Here is a 22266-nt window from a genome sequence, read left to right as displayed (position 1 = left end):
GATTTCTGGTTATTTTACGATTTTACGAATGACTTTACATGTTACATACACTGCTCAAAAGAATTAGGGGAACATGACTCGGGACGTCTGACGTACTTCACTGAGCAATAACTGAGGACTGGGTATGTTACCAAATCACACCTTTATCTTTCACAAATTAAGCACACAACAAAACGTCACTACATCCTCGATCGTTTACATAAAAAGAACTGACATGCCCGACAGGTGTCGAAAACAGAGCGGAAATAATCTTTCATCCCGTCATCCTGCCGGCCGGGGTGGCCGAGCGGGTCTAGGCGCTACAGTCTGGAACCGCGCGACCGCTACGGTCGCAGGTTCGAATCCTGCCTCGGGCATGGATGTGTGTGATGTCCTTAGGTTAGTTAGCTTTAAGTAGTTCTAAGTTCTAGGGGACTGGTGACCTTAGAAGTTAAGTCCCATAGTGCTCAGAGTCATTTAAACCATTTGAACCCGTCATCCTGGATGCTTTTCACTGGACTCTGAGAGCTTCAATAACGTGTACGCCCTCCGTGAGCGTTTATCACTACATGACATGTATGTGACATGCTCCGTAGAAGTCTACAAAGGTCATCCTGTGGTATCCAATCCAGTGTTCAATGAAAGCCCATGAGAGTTCTCAGAGATTGTGTGGTGCAACAGGGCAACCACAAACACGCTTGTCAAGCATATTCCACATAAGCACGAAGGGGTTTAAGCCAAGCACGATGGGGGTTTAAGCCGGGACACACCCCTGCCATTCCATTACTTCAATGTACAGGCTTCAGAAACCATCACTACTGACGCCTGCCACATGTGCTCTGGCATTAGAAGGAACTCAGGGCCACCACCGTATACAGCAGTACTACTTGGTGGTAAGGCGACCATGGACAACGACAGGATCCGTGTGGCTGTCAACATTGAAGCTTCCCCATAACATCACAGAACTTTGTAAATCTGTTGTTTTCTGGACAACATTTGGCAGGTTGCGTTCATCACGGGTTTCCGCACACGAACACGGCCATCACCTTGCGTTAGAGGATATCTGGACTCGTCGTCTGTGAATAACGCGTTTCTCCAGCAACGAAGTTACCAGTTAGCACGGGGGCGGAAGAACTGAAGACGAGCTGTAGAATGTTGTCTTGTCAAGCGGGTTACTCCTACCAGGATGTCCCGGTGGTACGGTCCTTTCTCGTAACCCGTTAGCTACGGTATGATTGGACACAGCGGCTCCAGCGACAGTTCTGAGATCGTCTTGCAGTGCTCTGGCGATATCCGTACAACGACGCAACAGAGAGATTGCCAGATATCGGTCTCCGTTTGGGTTTGTAATGAGTAGGTGATCTTGTCAACTGTTCTTGTGTACTGTTTTGTCTCCTTTTAGCGTGCTCACAACCTATGGATGACACAGTCAGAGGCCTTGGCATCTGCAGCAAGACGACCTTAAGTTCACCCTTTTTGGATCCAACAGACCGCGCTTGCAACTTGCACTGAATTAAGACGCCGCGTTGCATGTTCTTGGTTGAATACAACGTCCAAAAATGACAACTTCCGTGTATCTCACTAGAGAGTGTTGGGGCACCGGTACTCACTCCCTTCTGAGGGGTCTCCTGACACTGTAATGCATGATACAGTGAAAGATGGCGAATGATTTTAATTGTAGCCTACATAAACGCGAAAATCTCAAGCCATGCAATAAGACCACAGGTACCGCCTAAATAAAAAGAGATTAAATATACCGGACGTTGATACACGCGTCCCCCTAATTCTTTTGAACAGCGTATTTGACGTAGAATGCTATAATAGCATTGGCGTTGTATCTTCAGTAGTATGTGTGGATACAGTATGCAAAATGGGCAGCGAATAGAGTTAATACTAGTGAAATAATAAATTATTACGCGAAAAACGAACTTTTAATAAGTGATAAACGGCTTTCTTTTATTTATTTATTTATCTTTATTCATTCAAGGATCGTCTCGCAATGATATAGGATTTGTCAAGATAATACAACGCCAGTGAGCAGACCAAAATATAACACAGAACATACACAGTAGGCTTAAAATGGATGGGACAGGTAGCTTACGCCGGCCGTGGTGGCCGTGCGGTTCTAGGCGCTCCAGTCCGGAGCCGCGCTGCTGCTACGGTCGCAGGTTCGAATCCTGCCTCGGGCATGGGTGTGTGTAATGTCCTTAGGTTAGTTAGGTTTAAGTAGTTCTAAGTTCTAGGGGACTAATGACCACAGCAGTTGAGTCCCATAGTGCTCAGAGCCGGAACCAATTTGGTAGCTTACGGGGGTAAGGTAGGTGGTCCGCCATGACCTTGATTAAGGAACCATTCCGGCGTTTGCCTCAGCGGTCTCGGAAAACCACGAAACATCCAAATCAGGAATAATGAGGAAAAAGTTGCAACAGCAGCATGTCACAAGCTCATGTGCCCTCTGGTCTGGAGTAAACACCGGACATTTTTGTTTGAAAACGAGGCAGTTAATGCATTAACGGTAAATGGCGAACGTCATTGTAACACGATATGTTCTTTGCTCCTCAGCTGGAAGATTTGCTCTAGAAGTTAAGGAGGGAAGAGTACGAAATTTTTGCTGGCGCACTTCTGTTCGCTTTTTCATCAATGGATTTCCACAGATAAAGTGAGTATAAGAAGATATTGTTAAATAAATCATTGAGCATTGAGGTCAGTTTGCCTTGCCACCGCCCCCCCCCCCCCCCAACTACAGGCTCCTTCGTAAGCCTCCCCTCCCCCCCCCCCCTGCACTTTGGGTAGGGATCTGAAAAACCGGTTAGTTAAAACCGATACCGGTATTTTAGTTCTGAATAACCGTTACATTTCGGTACCTCTTTGGTCTCGGTTATAGCAGGTGTTTCTTGTTTTTTACTGATAACCGAGTAAAGAACCGAAATATCAACAGTGCTAAAATTTTTCGTTTTCAAACAAACCTTTTTTAAAAAGGAGTAATTTTTATTCGTAGAGTTTGCATTGGTTTGAAACACTGCGCTATTATGGAAAATGCAAAAAGTGATCAATGCTATTGACACAACATACACATGAAATGTGTGTGAACTCTTATGGGACTTAACTGCTAAGGTCATCAGTCCCTAAGCTTACACACTACTTAACCTAAATTATCCTAAGGTCAAACACACACACCCATGCCCGAGGGAGGACTCGAACCTCCGCCGGGCCAGCCGCACAGTCCATGACTGCAGCGCCCTAGAGGGCACACATGGAATAAGACGTGGTACAACATTGCTGAGACAGTAACGTCCCTGTTGTGTGTCGCGGTTTAAAGTATGTGTTTACGGGCACTGTTCCAGACTTGCCTCCGCCTGGTCTGCACGGTAGTTTCTCACTGTCGTACTGCAGAATAGCACCAATCCTAGTCTGAAGTGATGTAGCAATGTCATATAATGCTTCATTTGCTTTAGAAGATTAAAGGTTTGTCTGCCATTTCTATGAAATAATAAAAGGTAAGGAAATTATGATAACAGCAATAAACAAAAAACTTAACGATACGAGTACATTCATAAACTACAATAAAAATAGAAAGTAACTGATCTGCTGCTGGTGTTTACATAATATACTTTAATCTGATTGTAGCACTTGGAGAAATTAACACAAAAGGCAGAGTCTTTCAACCACAGTTTTCACTCTTTGGCACTGACTATTCGTAACGACCAAATAGTGATATGATCCCAGTTTACAACATGCTTTTTCAGCAGAGTTTCAAAAAACTGGAATCAATAAAAGAATATTGGTGATTTTTTCTAGTAGTCAATCAGTTATCGCTTTTCGAGGAAAGTAGCAAACGGCATACAGACTAAGTTTTCTTTTATTTACCTATTTAATGTAATATTTAGCTTTCGTGTATCTCGATACAGAGAGAGTCCAAATTTTTCAATCTTTGTTTTGATTTATACATTTATTATAGGAAATAATAGGAATAAAAAACCGATAGTCGGTCATTTCAGAAACCGGTTTTTTGATCGCTTTTAACAGTTATGTTACACTGGCGTTGAAAAAGAACGATATAACCGAAAACTGTTTGTTTCAGCAATAAAAGCCATCCCTACTGCAGCGTCTGTGGAACCGTTATTTCTGTTCCCCAGTATGGAAACCAGATGCCGCCACTATACGTATGTGAGTGGCACATGTGTCGAATCCCAGGGTCATAACATCGCCGTCGGCGATACAGTAGTCTTACGGCCTAACTGCTCTGCGAGCAAGCCGTAGCACAGGCAGTTGGAGGCGGTACCTGCGCGGTTAGTACCCCTCTGTGGCGGCATTCCGCTCCCTGACGGTGCCTTCTGGGGGTTCTGTGTAGTGTCGGAGAGGCGCGGGCAAGAGCGGCCGCCGCGTGGTAACAGCAGGCACTATCTAATCTCGTATAAATATTTAAGATGCCATTAAGCCGGCAGCCGCCTGTAACCGGGCCCTAACTCCCGACAAGGCGAATTAATTCCCCGTGTAATTCACTTGGCTGCTAATCTGAGTAAATTAAATTATTCGAGATACGGTGCTGGAGTTTTCGTGCTTCTGAGCTGTTAGGCGAGAAGCAGCTACGAATTTAGTGTGCCTGTCGGACAGCCGACGGACATTACTATCTGTATCTAAATTACGCCCCGTGTCGGACAGAACTACAAAAGCGCTGCCCCGGCAGAGCCATAGAGGACTACGTTTCGAAACAACTCTCCCGTCGCCTTGAAAATCGAATCGATACAACGGAACAGGGGTGTGTGTTGGAAGCTACATTTCCTGGTGTCCACTAGTGCTAATAATTACAGTCTTGTTCACAATATTTCGATAACTACTCTACTCGACTTTGTCAGGAGCGACGAGCAATGTTGTTAGCCGAAACAATTTGTGAGACATTCCTTGGCACAAAGATATAAGGAAACATTTCTCCAACTGACGCTTTTGAAATTTAGTGCTACAGAAGATGCTGAAGAATAGATGGGAAGATCGGATACTTATTAAAGGCCGTCCTCGGTGGCCGTGCGGTTCTAGGCGCTGCAGTCTCGAACCGCGGGACTGCTACGGTCGCAGGTTCGAATCCTGCCTCGGGCATGGATGTGTGTGATGTCCTTAGGTTAGTTAGGTTTAAGTAGTTCTAAGTTCTAGGGGACCGATGACCTAAGATGTTAAGTCCCATAGTGCTCAGAGCCATTTGAACCATTTGAACTTAATAAAGAGTATTACTTCGAATTAAAGACAAAGGAAATTTATGGCATATCTTGACTAAAAGAAGGCTATTATAACTGTTATTCGTTAGGTAACTACGATGTAAAAAAGATACTGCAGGTGTGAAACACTGGTCCGCTGTAACAGAGGGCCTGATCGTCCTAATCAGGTCATGTTAAATAAATAAATAAATAAATATAGTGACGGAAAAAATTCGCAACATCAAGAAGGAATTGCGCAACATGAACGAAAGTTGACAGACGTGTTTCTACATCTGAAAGATGATGTCTGTTTAAATTTGGCGCCAGTGGCCTAAAAGTGGCGCTAGTGCGCAACCGTGAAGACGCAAATCATACTTGCATGAAATACGCGAGGCTACGGTCGTGATCGTTAGTTGCCTTTGGGTCTGGACATGGGCAGTTGATGTCAGTCAAGAATGCCTCTAAGGCCACTAAGACGCCATTTCAGCACCTCACTGAGTTTCAACGGGAAGCTGGATGTTCCTTCTGCGATATTGCAGAAAGACTTGGCAGGAATGTAACAACTGTACATGACTGCCGCCAGAGGTGTTCATGAAGATATACGGCCACAAGAAGGCCGGGGTCGATGGGCAGGTGGCAGTACCGCGATGGGAGACCATCGTGTTCGGCCATAGCTCTGACGCATCCTACTGCATCTGCAGCAGCAATTTGAGCAGCAAATGGCACCACAGTGAAACAACGAACTATTATAAACCGATTACTTCAAGGAGAGGCCCGAGGAAGACGACCTCTAGCAAGCATTCCACTGACTCCAAACCAGTGCCTTTTGCGACTTCAGTGGTGTCAAGTGAGAGCTCATTGGAGGACAGGGTGGAGGTCTGTTGAGTTTTCTGATGAACGCTGGTTCTGCGTCGGTGCCAGTGATGACCATGTGTTGATTAGGGAGGCCAGTTGAGGGCCTGCAACCAATCTGTCTGCGTGCTAGACGCACGGTAGCGACACCTGTAGCTATGGTCTGGGGTGTGATTTCGTAAGACAGCACGAGCACTCATTGTTCTGCCAAGCACCCTGACTCCAAAACTATACGTTAATGTGGTGGTTCGAACTGTTGTGTTACGATTCATGAACAGAATTGCAGGGGGTGTTTCCTGACAGGGTAATGCTCGCCCACATATAGCTATTGTAACCAAGCATGCTCGACATGTTGCCACGGCCTGCTCAATCACCAGATCTGTCTCCAATAGAGAACATTTGGGACATCATTGGACGACAACTCCAGCGTCACTGACAACTAGCAGTAAGAGTTCCTGTACTGACCGACCAAGAGCAACAGGCACGGAACTCCATCATACAAACTGGCTTCGGTTTTGGAGGTGACATAACGTGTCCGATGAGAAGTGAACCTCCAATACTGCCGACTGCTATGTCTGTGATCGGTCTTTCAAACTAACTCCTTTTAGGACGATAGCGCGACCGAATCTAGTTCAGCTATCAACGCTCCTGAAAGCTTAGTGTAAGACGTGAAGGCTCAGCGCCTTTCTGATGCACTTTTCGTGTAGGTGATAACGCACACAGCGATCAGACGTCACGCGACTAGTGTCGGCGAGTTGGCCGTGCTGAGCGTGCGGTATCCGGCGGTATACGCGGTCGCTTCTCGGCTCGCCCGGCGGAGTTCAGAGCGGCTAATCCCCAGAGCCGTCCTGCGGTCACCGCAGCGGAAAAGAGAGCCACACGCCGAGGATTCGGCACGAAATCCAGCGAACGGTGGAGGCCGAAATGCGTGGCTTAGCGGCTGCCCCGCCGTCTCTAGCAGACGGCAGGGAGGGGGAGGGCTGGAAGGGGGGAGGAGGGAAAGTATGTGGTAGGAGGCAACAGCACGATAGCCCGAATCCAGGTAAAGGGAGGTGTTTGGAGCTAACAGGGGAATTAAGCAAAGCAGAATTGGGGAGTTGGAGTAGAGTGTACAGAATGAAGACAGGGATGGAGGTTAGCGTAATAGTACAAGGAACAGGACGATGCGGAGGAAGGGAAAAAAAAGAGACCTCTTAGGAAAAAAGTAAACCGTTTTTAGAAGAAGAAATTAAAAATTCTTCTGAAGGAAAACTAAAAACTCTTCTCCGACAAATTTCAAAGTGTTATTTGTCGAATTAAACAGCTTTTAAATCTAAAAAGTTTCTCCTTTCGAAAGAACTGAAGGTTCTTCTCTAAACACAAACTAAAATGGTTCTTTGAAGGAAGCCAAAAACAAACCGAAAAAAAGAATTTTCTTACCATGCGACGGCATGATGCATACTTTATTCGCACATTTGTACTATTTTCAGCCGCGCGGGATTAGCCGAGCGGTCTTAGGCGCTGCAGTCATGGACTGTGCGGCTGGTCCCGGCGGAGGTTCGAGTCCTCCCTCGGGCATGGGTGTCTGTGTTTGTCCTTAGGATGATTTAGGTTAATTAGTGTGTAAGCTTAGGGACTGATGACCTTAACAGTTAAGTCCAATACGATTTCACACACATTTGAACATTACTATTTTCATCTTTATCAGTACATCTGTAAATAGAATTTATATATTACTAGCGACCCGCTCCGGCTTCTCCTATTACAGCCCGTCGACTTGTCGCGTAGCGATGATTAATTGTCTGCACAAACATTGCCCAGGAACCAGTCCAACTCTTAGTGAAAACCATATCAAAATCCTTACAGTCTTATACACAGTGAATAAATTTTAAACTGCCAAATTCGCTAAAATCATGGCTGTTGTTTTAAAATTATCATGTCGACTTCTAGTATAGCTCACAATACCAAAATGGACATACGAGTATAGCACCAGTTATCGTACTCAAGGAGAAGACTGTGTAATGATGTAAACATAAATCCCAAGATGGCAACAGGAACTTGCCGAAACCGGTAGTCTATATGAATAAATGATTTTAGCTATCTTGGTAGTTGAAAATTTACTCAATGTTTATAACACTGCAGACCGCCAAAACGGCTGACAGTGTCAGAAGTATATCCTTACAGTAGTTTCTAACCTTTACGCATTCTGCATGAAGCAGAATTCCATCGACAAAATTTCAGAGAGCGTGCTTTCAGCAAAACAAGAAAAAAATTAATAAACATGGGCTCTAAAATGCATGCATTGAGAGCCATGAGCACTTGTTCATCTTCGATACTGTAAAACTCGTCTCTTCTACTACAAGCAATTCGCTTTCAGTCGGCCGCGGTGGTCTCGCGGTTCTAGGCGCTCAGTCCGGAACCGTCCAGTTGAGCTGCGAGATGTTTGTCATTCGTCGATCACCTCGAATGAGAGTGTCCGCACGTTCCAACAATGCAGGAGTCACAGCTGTGTGGGGCTGATCAGCTCTGGAGATAGCCGGCCGGGATGGCCGAGCGGTTCTAGGCGCTACGGTCGCAGGTTCGAATCCTGCCTCGGGCGTGGATGTGTGTGATGTTCTTAGGTTAGTTAGGTTTAAGTAGTTCTAAGTTCTAGGGGACTGATGACCACAGATGTTACGTCCCATAGTGCTCAGAGCCATTTTTGAATTCGCTTTCCATATTTTGAGAGGAGATCGTATGGAGAAAAATAAGAAAAGAATGTCCAGTAAGCGTGGTATTTAAAATGCATACCACAAGAGACATGAGCACTTGTTCAGTAGAAGAGATGGGCTTCACAGTAGCGAAGATGAATAAATACTTATAGTTCTTAAACTATGCACCTTAGAGTTCATGTTTACTAGACTTTTTTGTTGTTGTTCTGATCCGTACTACCGCCTCTGAAAGTTTTTCGGTGGAGATCTGGTTCACCCTGGGGACAGGAAAACACTTCGTGTAACTTTATAATATGCATAGCTGACGAAACTGTTTGTGGATTAGATATCACACCTGAAGATTTTAATAACGGTATTGTGATTGATTGTAGTAATTAGGCGATCCTGACATAATAAATTATTATACGAACATTTCTAACATCGCATGCTCCCATTTGACGATTTATGAGTTCTTAAATTCATTATTCGCGTGGGAGAAAACTGATTTGCAAATCGCTACAAACTTAAAATGAGTCACCGTCATCGAATTATTACTTAAATGATGTTTGGCTCTTTATTTCCGCCAGCGTGGTTTTGCCTCGGAAGGCCCTATGTCATTCTCAGGTTATAGGCGTCATTGGATGCGGATATGGAGGGGCATGTGGTCAGCACACCACTCACCAGGCCGTTGTCAGTTTCCGTGACCGGAGTCGCTACTTCTCGGCCAAGTTGCTCCTCAGTTTGCCTCACATGGGCTGAGTGGATCCCGCTTGCCAACAGCGCTCCTCAGACCGGTTGGTCACCCATCCAACTGCTAGCCAAGCATAACAGCGCTTAACTTCGGTTACCTGACGGCTACTGGTGTTACGGCTGCGGCAAGGCTGTGTGTATGTATGTTCCACGTCTCCTGCTAAACCACTGAACCGATTTCACCCAAAGTTGGCACACTCATCCCTTACTGTTAGGCTACAATCGCTGTGGGCGTAAGAACCAGCTACTTAATTCAGGAGACATTATGTCATCAACAGTGAGATGCCTGAAAAACTGCCGCATCATGCATGATCTTTAAATGTATTGCTTGCTTGCTACTAACTCTATTCTCAACATATTTTACGTACAGTATTCATGTATGCATCTGAATGTACCTACACAAATATATCATTGTACGACACATGGTTCAAGAGATATGACGTCATAAACACTGAGATTCGTGAAAAATGCCGCATCATACACGATGTTTTAATACATTTATTCTTTACTACTAAGCCAGAGACATTTATAAAAACGCGAAGCAGCTGCAGCCAGTATACAGAAACTGCCCAAGACCATCTCACACAGAGTCTACTGCAGGAGTACATACTGGTTTCGTTTCTAATAGAAAATTGGCAATATAAATATCCTGGCAATGCCAGGTTTATCAGCTAGTATGTTTATAAATCCGTCAAAATGTCTTTGTTCCAGAGAAATGGTATCCGCCACGACCGTGTTGGAACTGTGGCAACTAAGAAGACACCGGGGGTTCAAATGGCTCTGAGCACTATGGGACTTAACATCTGAGGTCATCAGTCCCCTAGAACTTAGAACTACTTAAACCTAACTAACCTAAGGACATCACACACATCCATGCCCGAGGATTCGAACCTGCGACCGTAGCAGCAGCGCGGTTCCGGACTGAAGCGCCTAGAACCGCTCGGCCACATCGACCGAGACTCCGGCTAGAACGCAAAGTGCCATCGGTTGCCGTATTCCTGAATGTCTAATGCGCTAGCGAGCAGGTGCGTGGCACATGTGATCGGCGGCTTAACCGAACATCTGCCTGCTTTATGACATTGCATTCAGACGATATTATTGCGCGCGGAACTGAGTGGCTCCACCTAAACCGAGCGTTTAGCAAGGTCTCTGTAAACAACTCGAAGGTTTCTGTCTAGTCACTCATTGACGAATCTGGTGTGGCAATAGAAGACAGCAAAAGCAAAGCTCAGGTTTTAAATTATGCGTCTAAAAAATCCTTCACACAAGAGGATCGTGCAAAAATACCATCGTTTGAACATCGCACAGACTCCCGTATGGAGGACATAGTAATATACATCCCTGGCGTAGAGAATCAACTGAGAGAGTTGAAAACAAATAAGTCGACAGGTACTGTTGAAATCCCAAAAAATGGCTCTGAGCACTATGGGACTCAACTGCTGAGGTCATTAGTCCCCTAGAACTTAGAACTAGTTAAACCTAACTAACCTAAGGACATCACAAACATCCATGCCCGAGGCAGGATTCGAACCTGCGACCGTAGCGGTCTTGCGGTTCCAGACTGCAGCGCCTTTAACCGCACGGCCACTTCGGCCGGCTTTGAAATCCCATTTCGGTTTTACGAAGAGAGATATGACGTCATAAACACTGAGATTCGCGCATCTATCGCGAACCTGTCGCCCAGCGCTATGTCTCAAGCGACTCTAAAAAAGCGCAATGTCTCCTGTGAAGAAGAAGGGTAAAAGAACTGATCCGCAAAATTACACCGGTTTGCTGCAGAATTCTTGAACATATTCTCATTTCAAATATAAGGAAGTATCTTGGGATGGAAAAGCTTCTGTCCACAAATTAGCGCGGATTTAAAAAGCATCGCCCGTGCGAAACTCAGCTTTCCTTTCTTCTCACATAATATCCCGCGAACTACAGATGAAGGACAATAGGCAGATTCCATATTCCTAGATTTCCGAAAAGCGTTTGACGGGGTGTTCCACTGCAGACTGTTAATGAATGTACGAGCATACGGAATAGCTTACAGATATGTGAGTAGCTCGAAGACTCCTTAAGTAACAGAACCCAGTATGACAAACTGCCTATTGGCTTCTGTCTCGGGTTCTTCGGCTGATGTTCATCTAATGATTTTACTCACGTTTCGCCACCAAAATCATTAGACGAACGTCGGCCGAAGAACCAGAGACAGAAGCCAATAGGCAGTTTGCCAACAAGTGGCCACGAAAGCCTTAACGATTTTGTAGAACCCAGTATGTTGTCCTCGAGGGCGAGTGTTGATCCGACAAAACAGTATGGTCAGGGGTGACACAGGGAAGTGTGACAGGACTGCTATTATTCTCTATACAGATAAATGATCTGACGGCCAGGGTGAGCAGCAATCTGTGACTATTTACTGGCAAAGCTGTAGACTGTAGAAGGAACAATATGACTTAAACAGAATTTATAGTTCAAACTTCCTGGCAGATTAAAACTGTGTGCCGGGCCGAGACTCGAACTCGGGACCTTTGCCTTTCGCGGGCAAGTGCTCTACCAACTGAGCTACCCAAGCACGACTCACGCCCCGTCCTCACAGCTTTACTTCTGCCAGTACCTCGTCTCCTACCTTCCAAACTTTACAGAAGCTTTCCTGCGAACCTAGCAGAACTGGCACTCCTGAAAGAAAGGATATTGCGGAGACATGGTTTAGCCACAGCCTGGGGTATGTTTGCAGAATGATGTTTCCAGACGAGATACTGGCAGAAGTAGAGCTGTGAAGATGGGGCGAAAATCGTGCTTGGGTAGCTCAGTTGGTAGAGCACTTGCCCGCGAAAGGCAAAGGTCCCGAGTTCGAGTCTCGGCCCGGCACACAGTTTTAATCTGCCAGCAAGTTTCATGTCCGCGTACACTCCGCTGCAGAGTGAAAATCTCATTCTAGAATTTATAGTTGGCTCTAAATGTAGAAAATTGTAAGTTAATGCAGATGAGTATGAAAGACAGTCCCTTAATGTTACAATGAAGTATCAGTCAGTCAGGTCGACTAAATATCTAGACGTAACGTTGCAAAACAATACGAAATGGAACAAGCATGTAAGGATTCGAGTGGGGAAGGCGAATGGTCGACTTCGATTCATTGAGAGAGTTTTAGGAAAGTGTGGTTCATCAGTAGAGGTTACCTCATATAGCACACTACGGCGGCTTTCTTGAGTAATGCTCGAGTGTTTCGGATCTCCACCAGGTCGGATTAAAGGAAGACATCGAGGCAGTTCAGAATCGGGCTGCTAGATTTTTTACCGATAGGTTTGGTCAATACTCAAGTGTTACCGGGGCTACTTCAGTAATTCAAATGTGAATCGCTGGATGGAGGGGGACGCTCTTTTGAAGCTGACTGAAGAACGATCTCACTGCCGTCAACATACATTTCGCGTAAGGATCACGAGCATAAGATAAGTGAAATTAGGGCTTGTACGCGGGCATACAGACAGTCGTTTTTCCCTTACTCTACTTGCGAGTGGAACAGGAAGGGAAATGAGAGTAGCGGTACAACGTACCCTCCGCCACACACGGCGGTGGATTGTGGAGTATGTATGTAGATGTAGACCCTAGTGTGTGTCATAGTGAGAGCATGTTGTAAGACATGTCTCGTAGTAGAGATACACTTTCATTGGTCAGTCGTATGACGAATCTCGTGGTTAAAGCGCTTATGAGGTAAAATAAACGTATAAATAAATTAATTAAAATAATTTCAGGTCAAAAAGCAGAAATAACATCTCAGTTTCGTTACGAACGTCGTGTTTTGATCCCGAGGCAGTGTGCTGGTAACGAAGTGAGAAGTGAATGGGCAGAAGACGAAAGCTATGCGTGGTGATGCGGCGGGGGACTGGGCGGGGGAGGGGGCAGAGAGGAGTGAGAAGTGTGGAGAAAGAGGGGGGGGGGGGGGGAGGCAGCAGTGGCGTGCAGACGTAAGGCCGTCGCTGCATGCAGTCACGGATCCCATATAAAAAATTCCAAGCACATCGGGAGCCGTCATTGCGGCTTCCTCGAACGGAATTCTGGTGCGTTGCGGGTAGCCAACCTAGCCCGGGGCGATTCCAGCAGCGCTGGTTCATTTGCTGTGACGCGGCTGGCACAGGCGGAGCGTGTTAGAGTGTCCGGCCACATGCTCTGCCCTCCTCCACATTCTGGGTCATTGTGCTCAAAGGGGGTGAGCCGCGGCGCCGCTGTGCCACAAATTTGGAAGGGCGTCGGAAATCAATACGAAACCCATAAATCTTACAAAATTGGATGTTAAACCACTGGACCCATTCCAACCATACTCGGTGCACCATGTCACTTAGTCTATTAAAAGAATCGCTGTGGGGGTGAGAAACACGTACCTACTAAAGGAATACGTTTAGCGGTGAAAAAAATAGTAGTTTACGAAGCGTGAATTCCCAGATCTTATTGATTCAGTATTTGAGAATAAGAGCACTTAATGACTTGCAACAATCTTTACACACAATTTCCAACCTTTACGAAACTTTCTCTCGCTGACAACCCCCACAAAATAATGAAAGGGAAAAAGTTTATTGCTTACTACATTTTCGCTGCTTATGCAGTAAAACTGCCGCATCATGTATGAAGTTTAAATTTAGTAACTCTATTAGCAAAAAGCTTTGCAGACAGTATCCACATACGCCGCTGAATGTGCTTACAAAATTATATCACTGTACTACATATAGTACAGGAGATGTGACGTCATAAACATTGAGCTGCTTGGAAACGAAAACTGCAGGGCGAAATTCAGTAGAAATTCCGGTAAAATATGTGTAAAAAGACGAGGGCTAGTAGAAATCCTTGGGTAACAGAAGAAATATTGAATTTAATTGATGAAAGGAGGAAATATAAAAATGCAGTAAGTGAAACAGGCAAAAAGGAATACAAACGTCTCAAAAATGAGATCGACAGGAAGTGCAAAATGGCTAAGCAGGGATGGCTAGAGGACAAATGTAAGGATGTAGAGGCCTATCTCACTAGGGGTAAGATAGATACCGCCTACAGGAAAATTAAAGAGACCTTTGGAGATAAGAGAACGACTTGTATGAATATCAAGAGCTCAGATGGAAACCCAGTTCTAAGCAAAGAAGGGAAAGCAGAAAGGTGGAAGGAGTATATAGAGGGTCTATACAAGGGCGATGTACTTGAGGACAATATTATGGAAATGGAAGAGGATGTAGATGAAGATGAAATGGGAGATATGATACTGCGTGAAGAGTTTGACAGAGCACTGAAAGACGTGAGTCGAAACAAGGCCCCCGGAGTAGACAATATTCCATTGGAACTACTGACGGCCGTGGGAGAGCCAGTCCTGACAAAACTCTACCATCTGGTGAGCAAGATGTATGAAACAGGCGAAATACCCTCAGACTTCAAGAAGAATATAATAATTCCAATCCCAAAGAAAGCAGGTGTTGACAGATGTGAAAATTACCGAACTATCAGTTTAATAAGTCACAGCTGCAAAATACTAACACGAATTCTTTACAGACGAATGGAAAAACTGGTAGAGGCCAACCTCGGGGAAGATCAGTTTGGATTCCGTAGAAACACTGGAACACGTGAGGCAATACTGACCTTACGACTTATCTTAGAAGAAAGATTAAGGAAAGGCAAACCTATGTTTCTAGCATTTGTAGACTTAGAGAAAGCTTTTGACAATGTTGACTGGAATACTCTCTTTCAAATTCTAAAGGTAGCAGGGGTAAAATACAGGGAGCGAAAGGCTATTTACAATTTGTACAGAAACCAGATGGCAGTTATAAGAGTCGAGGGACATGAAAGGGAAGCAGTGGTTGGGAAGGGAGTAAGACAGGGTTGTAGCCTCTCCCCGATGTTGTTCAATCTGTATATTGAGCAAGCAGTAAAGGAAACAAAAGAAAAATTCGGAGTAGGTATTAAAATTCATGGAGAAGAAATAAAAACTTTGAGGTTCGCCGATGACATTGTAATTCTGTCAGAGACAGCAAAGGACTTGGAAGAGCAGTTGAATGGAACGGACAGAGTCTTGAAAGGAGGATATAAGATGAACATCAACAAAAGCAAAACGAGGATAATGGAATGTAGTCTAATTAAGTCGGGTGATGCTGAGGGAATTAGATTAGGAAATGAGGCACTTAAAGTAGTAAAGGAGTTTTGCTATTTGGGGAGCAAAATAACTGATGATGGTCGAAGTAGAGAGGATATAAAATGTAGGCTGGCAATGGCAAGGAAAGCGTTTCTGAAGAAGAGAAATTTGTTAACATCCAGTATTGATTTAAGTGTAAGGAAGTCATTTCTGAAAGTATTCGTATGGAGTGTAGCCATGTATGGAAGTGAAACATGGACGATAAATAGTTTGGACAAGAAGAGAATAGAAGCTTTCGAAATGTGGTGCTACAGAAGAATGCTGAAGATTAGATGGGTAGATCACGTAACTAATGAGGAAGTATTGAATAGGATTGGGGAGAAGAGAAGTTTGTGGCACAACTTGACCAGAAGAAGGGATCGGTTGGTAGGACATGTTCTGAGGCATCAAGGGATCACCAATTTAGTATTGGAGGGCAGCGTGGAGGGTAAAAATCGTAGAGGGAGACCAAGAGATGAATACACTAAGCAGATTCAGAAGGATGTAGGTTGCAGTAGGTACTGGGAGATGAAAAAGCTTGCACAGGATAGAGTAGCATGGAGAGCTGCATCAAACCAGTCTCAGGACTGAAGACCACAACAACAACAACAAATGTATGAAATATGTTATATATATGTGGCATGTGCATTTGCGGGGAAAGCGGCTGATAAAAACTCCTCCCAAACACCTGGAGCAATTTGAAATAAACTTGGTACACATATTACTCGAAAGAAATGCTGTGGGGATAAGAACCAGCAACCTCCTATCGGCGTGAGGGTGGTAACGTGAAGGTAGAACGGCGGGAACAAGAGATGGGCAGACAGAGGGGGGGGGGGGGGAAGTAGGATATGGGAACAGGTATTGTGGTGGACATGGACAGAGAGAAGGGAACGGGGAAATGGACAGAGATAGGGAAGAAGCCGATGGACAGACGAAGGAGGTGCAGATGGATCGAGAGAGAGAGAGAGAGAGAGAGAGAGAGAGAGAGAGAGAAAGAAAGATAGTGAGAGGGGGGGGGGGAATAGCAGGTAGACAGAGAGAGGGGTGGGAGCGTAAGGATAGAGGGGGGGTGGTGGAGGTGGGCGGAGAGAGGAGGGACAGGGTGATGGACTGAGAGGCGCGTGGGGGAAACAGATAGACAGAGGGGTATGGAGGAGATTAACGAAACTCAGTTAATTTGCAAATGCCCCCCGAGCCATCGCATAACACTTTCTTGTGGTTCAAGGTACAAGACGGTGCACGACTGACGAAATACGGCTTTACTGTCCACAAGCTACACAGGATGTCCAAGGAGGAATTGACAGTACTCGGGGATATGATAGGAACAGTCATTCGAAGTAAAATAGTCTAGTAAAAATGGACTCTAAAATGGATACCTCAGTAGTTACGAGTGTTTCTTCATCTGCAATAGAGCAAAACAAATATCATCTACTGCGAACACTTTGCTTTTCGTATTCTGAAAGGTTGAACTACGGACCAAAACAAGAAAGGAAGTTTGCTGGAAATACAGGGTGTTACAAAAAGGTACGGCGAAACTTTCAGGAAACATTCCTCACACACAAATAATGAAAAGATGTTATGTGGACATGTGTCCGGAAACGCTTAATTTCCATGTTAGAGCTCATTTTAGTTTCGTCAGTATGTACTGTACTTCCTCGATTCACCGCCAGTTGGCCCAATTGAAGGAAGGTAATGTTTCAATTGTCCAATCACGTCATCAACACAGATTTTCTGTGAACGTTTGGGCGGGCGTTGTTGGTGATGTCTTGATTGGGCCCCATGTTCTTCCACCTACGCTCGATGGAGCACGTTATCATGATTTCATACGGGATACTCTACCTGTGCTGCTAGAACATGTGCCTTTAAAAGTACGACATAACATGTGGTTCATGCACGATGGAGCTCCTGCACATTTCAGTCGAAGTGCTCGTACGCTTCTCAACAACAGATTCGGTGACCGATGGATTGGTAGAGGCGGACCAATTCCATGGCCTCCACGCTCTCCTGACCTCAACCCTCTTGACTTTCATTTATGGGGACATTTGAAAGCTCTTGTCTACGCAACCCCGGTACCAAATGTAGAGACTCTTCGTGCTCGTATTGTGGACGGCTGTGATACAATACGCCATTCTCCAGGGCTGCATCAGCGCATCAGGGATTCCATGCGACGGAGGGTGGATGCATGTATCCTCGGTAATGTGGGACATTTTGAACATTTCCTGTAACAAAGTGTTTGAAGTCACGCTGGTACGTTATGTTGCTGTGTGTTTCCATTCCATGATTAATGTGATTTGAAGAGAAGTAATAAAATGAGCTCTAACATGGAAAATAAGCTTTTCCGGACACATGTCCACATAACATATTTTCTTTCTTTGTGTGTGAGGAATGTTTCCTGATAGTTTGGCCTTACCTTTTTGTAACACCCTGTATAGGCGCTTCTACTGTACAAGCGCTCATAGCTCTTAAAGAATGCGTTTTAGAGATCATGTTTACTGGACCTGTTTGCTTCGAGTGATCATTCCTCTCATATCCCTGAACATTCATCATCCCTCCTGAGACACGCTGTGTAACTAGTTTTAAAAACGAATATTATTTTGCTTGCCATTAAATTCTGTAACTGAAGAATTAACGATATATTCAAAATAGCTTTAATGTAATACACCGCACTTACATGTGTAGAGCTCTAAATATTTACAAACTATGCACGAAACACAAACTCGTGTCTAGCAACAACAGAAACTGTAGAACATGGCAGAAACTTCTTCTGGGGGCCTCTATTGCGCATTCGTCCGTGTGATTCTGCAATCAGACACTAGACTGAAATACCGGCCAAAAATCATGGTGTATTCCTAGGTGCACTGTCCCCTAGGTACAACACACTCCCCTAGTACCCCAGTGTTAAGGATTCCGGCCAGGCCGGATTAAAGGAAGACATCGAAGCAATTCAGAGGCGTGCTATTATAACTGCTACGGGTGGCTTCGATCAATACGCAGGGAGTACGGAAATGCTCCGTGAACTCAAATGGCAGTGCGTCGAGGGAAGATGTTCTCCCTGCGAAACGCTAATGAGAAAGTTTAGGGTACCGGCTTTTGATGCTGACTACAGAATGATGCCACCGACGCACATATCATGTAAGGACCATGGAGACAAGATAAGATAAATCAGGACTCGTACGGGAGCATATAGATTGGTTCAAATGGCTCTGAGCACTATGGGACTCAACTGCTGAGGTCATTAGTCCCCTAGAACTTAGAACTAGTTAAACCTAACTAACCTAAGGACATCACAAACATCCATGCCCGAGGCAGGATTCGAACCTGCGACCGTAGCGGTCTTGCGGTTCCAGACTGCAGCGCCTTTAACCGCACGGCCACTTCGGCCGGCGGAGAATATAGACAGATGTGTTTTCCTCACCCCATTTCCAAGAGGCAGAGGAAAGGGAATGACGAGCAGCGGTACAGTGTACCCTCCGCCAGACACCGTATGGTGGCTTGGTGGCTTGTGGAGTGCGTATGTATGTGAAGGAGCGTTTAGTGAACCCAACCTGGGCATGTTAGCGCAGAAGGGAGACGCTTGGAAGTGAAAATAAAAAATGCGGAATGAGGCAAGAAAGATAAATAGCCTCTGTAGAAAGTGAACTCGTGTATTTCACACTTGGCCGAGCGTGAAACGTGTTTCTCGTCACCCCGCACGCGGCAGCGCCGTGCTCGCGTACGACCACCGGAGAGAGTGCTGTTTAGCCGCTGCGGTCAGCGAGATGCGAGCCGGGCTCCGTTGCAGTGTGTTCAAAGGCTGCTGCCGGAGGGCTGTTGAGGGGGAGAGGGGGGGGGGAGGGAGAGGGAAGGTAGTGGGTGGACATCTTGCGCTAATTGTCACGTCCGATGATGGCGCCATCAGCGGCTGACACCGCAGTGCAGAAGGACGCAACTTCTGTTTTGGCAGTACTTTATGAGACAATCCAGGGAGTGGACCGTTTCTCTTTTTGTACTCTCTCACTGGGAAAGCTGACAACATCTACATATACGTACATACTACAGAAGCTGCTACATGGTCCACTGTAGAGGGTACATCTACATCTACATCTACATCCATACTTCGCAAGCCACCTGACGGTGTGTGGCGGAGGGTACCTTGAGTACCTCTATCGGCTCTCCCATCTATTCCAGTCTCGTATTGTTCGTGGAAAGAAGGATTGTAGGTATGCTTCTGTGTGGGCTCTAATCTATCTGATTTTATCCTCATGGTCTCTTCGCGAGATATACGTAGGAGGGAGCAATATACTGCTTGACTCTTCGGTGAAGGTATGTTCTCGAAACTTCAACAAAAGCCCGTACGGAGCTACTGAGCGTCTCCCCTGCAGAGTCTTCCACTGGAGTTTGTCTACCATCTCCTTAACGCTTTCGCGATTACTGAATGATCCTGTAACGAAGCGCGCTGCTCTCCGTTGGATCTTCTCTATCTCTTCTATCAACCCTATCTGCTACGGATCCCACACTGCTGAGCACTATTCAAGCAGTAGGCGAACAAGCGTACTGTAACGTACTTCCTTTGTTTGTTTCCTAGTATTACTGCAAATGGAACGAGGGAAAAACGACCGTATATGTAAGTAAACAAACACCGCCTGGAGCGCAAGTTTTTATTTATCGACTATCGGTTTCAAACTCCGATTCAGACCATCTTCAGGTCTTTCGCACGAAGTGCTGTTTGTCTACAGCTGTGTATGTTTAAACAACTCAGACGGAGTTTGTTTATTTATTTTAACAAAGGGATCACGGTTCCTAAGATATGGCGTCAATTATAATAGTATATATGTTTCCGTACGAGAACTGATTACTATTATCTAGTCTTCGCGTTCGTCACGCAACATGTTGGTGGCCATCGGATCGCCGGCCGCAGTGGACGAGCGGTTCTAGGCGCTTCAGTCTGGAACCGCGCGACCGCTACGGTCGCAGGTTCGAATCCTGCCTCGGGCATGGATGTGTGTGATGTCCTTAGTTAAGTTAGGTTTAAGTAGTTCTAAGTTCTAGGGGACTGATGATCTCAGATGTTAAATCCCATAGTGCTCAGAGCCATTTGAACCATTTGGCCATGGAATTGTTCTGAAGTCTGTCGCAAATATCGGTTGTTTGAACTTCTTGAATATGCTACGCGGAAAGTACGTCTTCTTCTCTCTATGAAAAACCCATCAGTTTACAGAGCATTTGCGCAATACTCACGTGTTGATCGAACCCGCTTGTAACAGTTCTAACAACAGGGCTCTGCTTCGATGTCTTCCTTTAGTCCGACCTGGTGGTGCTCCTAAACACTCCAGCAGGTCTCAAGAATGAGGAGTACAAGAGTGCTGTATGCTGTCTATTATAGATGAGCTACACTTTCCTACAGTCCTCCCTATTCGCCCTCTATACAACCGATCTTACGTGCTCGTTCAATTTCATACTGTTTTGCAACGTTACTCCCTACATATTTAATAGATGCGACACTATCAAGCGGCGCATCCCTAATACTGGGCCGGCCGGTGTGCGACTGCTACGGTCGCAGGTTCAAATCCTGCCTCGGGAATGGATGTGTGTGATGTTCATAGGTTAGTTAGGTTTACGTAGGTCTAAGTTCTAGGGGACTGATGACCTCAGATGTTAAGTCCCATAGAGCTCAGAGACATTTGACCCATTTTGAACCTAATACTCGAATAAACACTACAGGATTGTTTTTCCCACTCATCTTCATTAACTTACATTTTGCTACTTGTAGAGAAATCTGTCATTCATCACACCAAATAGAAATTCTATGCAAGTCATCCTGTACCTTTCTATAGTCACGACGATTTCCCGTACTTGCCATCAGAAATCAACCACGGACTGCTGCCCACACTATCAGTCACATCGTTTATTGATACAGAGAACAAGAGCAGTCATGTCACACTTCTCTGAGGTACTCCTGACGATATTTCAATAGAAGAATGATCAATTACCCTTAAATAAAAAAATTGCCACAATACGGCGTTTATGCCTCATTGTAGGTCTTCGTTTTATTTAATGCAGAGATACGTGCACCGCAGTGGCACTGCTGGTGAGAAGCAGGAGGCAGGCTTACCCACTCCACACTGACAGTGGTCCAGTACCCGTGTAACCAGGGCGTGGGAAACCTTGCGTTGGTGGAAGAATATGCTGAGTCCGTGGCCTAGGACAGACAGCAGAGACTCCCGTATAGAAATGTGATAATTATGAATGACTTTAAACACTAATTATTAAAAATAGCCTAATGGAAAGCTACGCCGACCGTACTGGTAACCTGATTCAAACCGATGTTCGTATTTCCAGAATTGTATGATTAAGAATGCCATTCAATAAATAAACAACATAATGACGGTTTATTTATTATTTATTTAATTGTATGGCTAGGGCCCCCCGCCAGGCAGGTCGTTCGCCGGGTGCCGGTCTCTCAATTTGACGCCACTTCCGCGACCTGCAGTGGATGAAGATGATAGGGTGATGATGAGGACAGCACAACACCCAGTCCCTGGGTGGAGAATATTCCCCGACCCAGCCGGGAACTGAACACGGTCCCGGAGGATTGACAATCCGTCACGCGGACCATTCAGCTACCGGGAAATTCGGCGGAGATTGTCGATCATCAGCGGGTCATGGAAAAGCGATATGTCTTGTACGAGCCCTAATTTCGATTATCTTGTCAAAGTACCTT

The 22266-nt window shown here is 45.4% G+C and overlaps 2 non-coding genes across 2 annotated transcripts; one reads left to right on the top strand and one right to left on the bottom strand.

Annotated features, from left to right (window-relative positions):
- Window positions 1-11922: 11922 nt before the first annotated feature.
- On the bottom strand, window positions 11923-11997 carry Trnas-cga (transfer RNA serine (anticodon CGA)). Its single transcript has one exon. It is a non-coding gene; the product is annotated as a tRNA-Ser (tRNA).
- Window positions 11998-12218: 221 nt separating this feature from the next.
- Window positions 12219-12293, top strand: Trnas-cga (transfer RNA serine (anticodon CGA)). The gene has a single exon. It is a non-coding gene; the product is annotated as a tRNA-Ser (tRNA).
- The last annotated feature ends 9973 nt before the right edge of the window (window positions 12294-22266 follow it).

Source organism: Schistocerca serialis, chromosome 7, assembly GCF_023864345.2.
Source record: "Schistocerca serialis cubense isolate TAMUIC-IGC-003099 chromosome 7, iqSchSeri2.2, whole genome shotgun sequence".
In the NCBI taxonomy this organism is placed as follows: domain Eukaryota; kingdom Metazoa; phylum Arthropoda; class Insecta; order Orthoptera; family Acrididae; genus Schistocerca; species Schistocerca serialis.
Note: the sequence above shows the minus strand (reverse complement) of the source record. Positions and strands in the feature narration are given on the sequence as shown.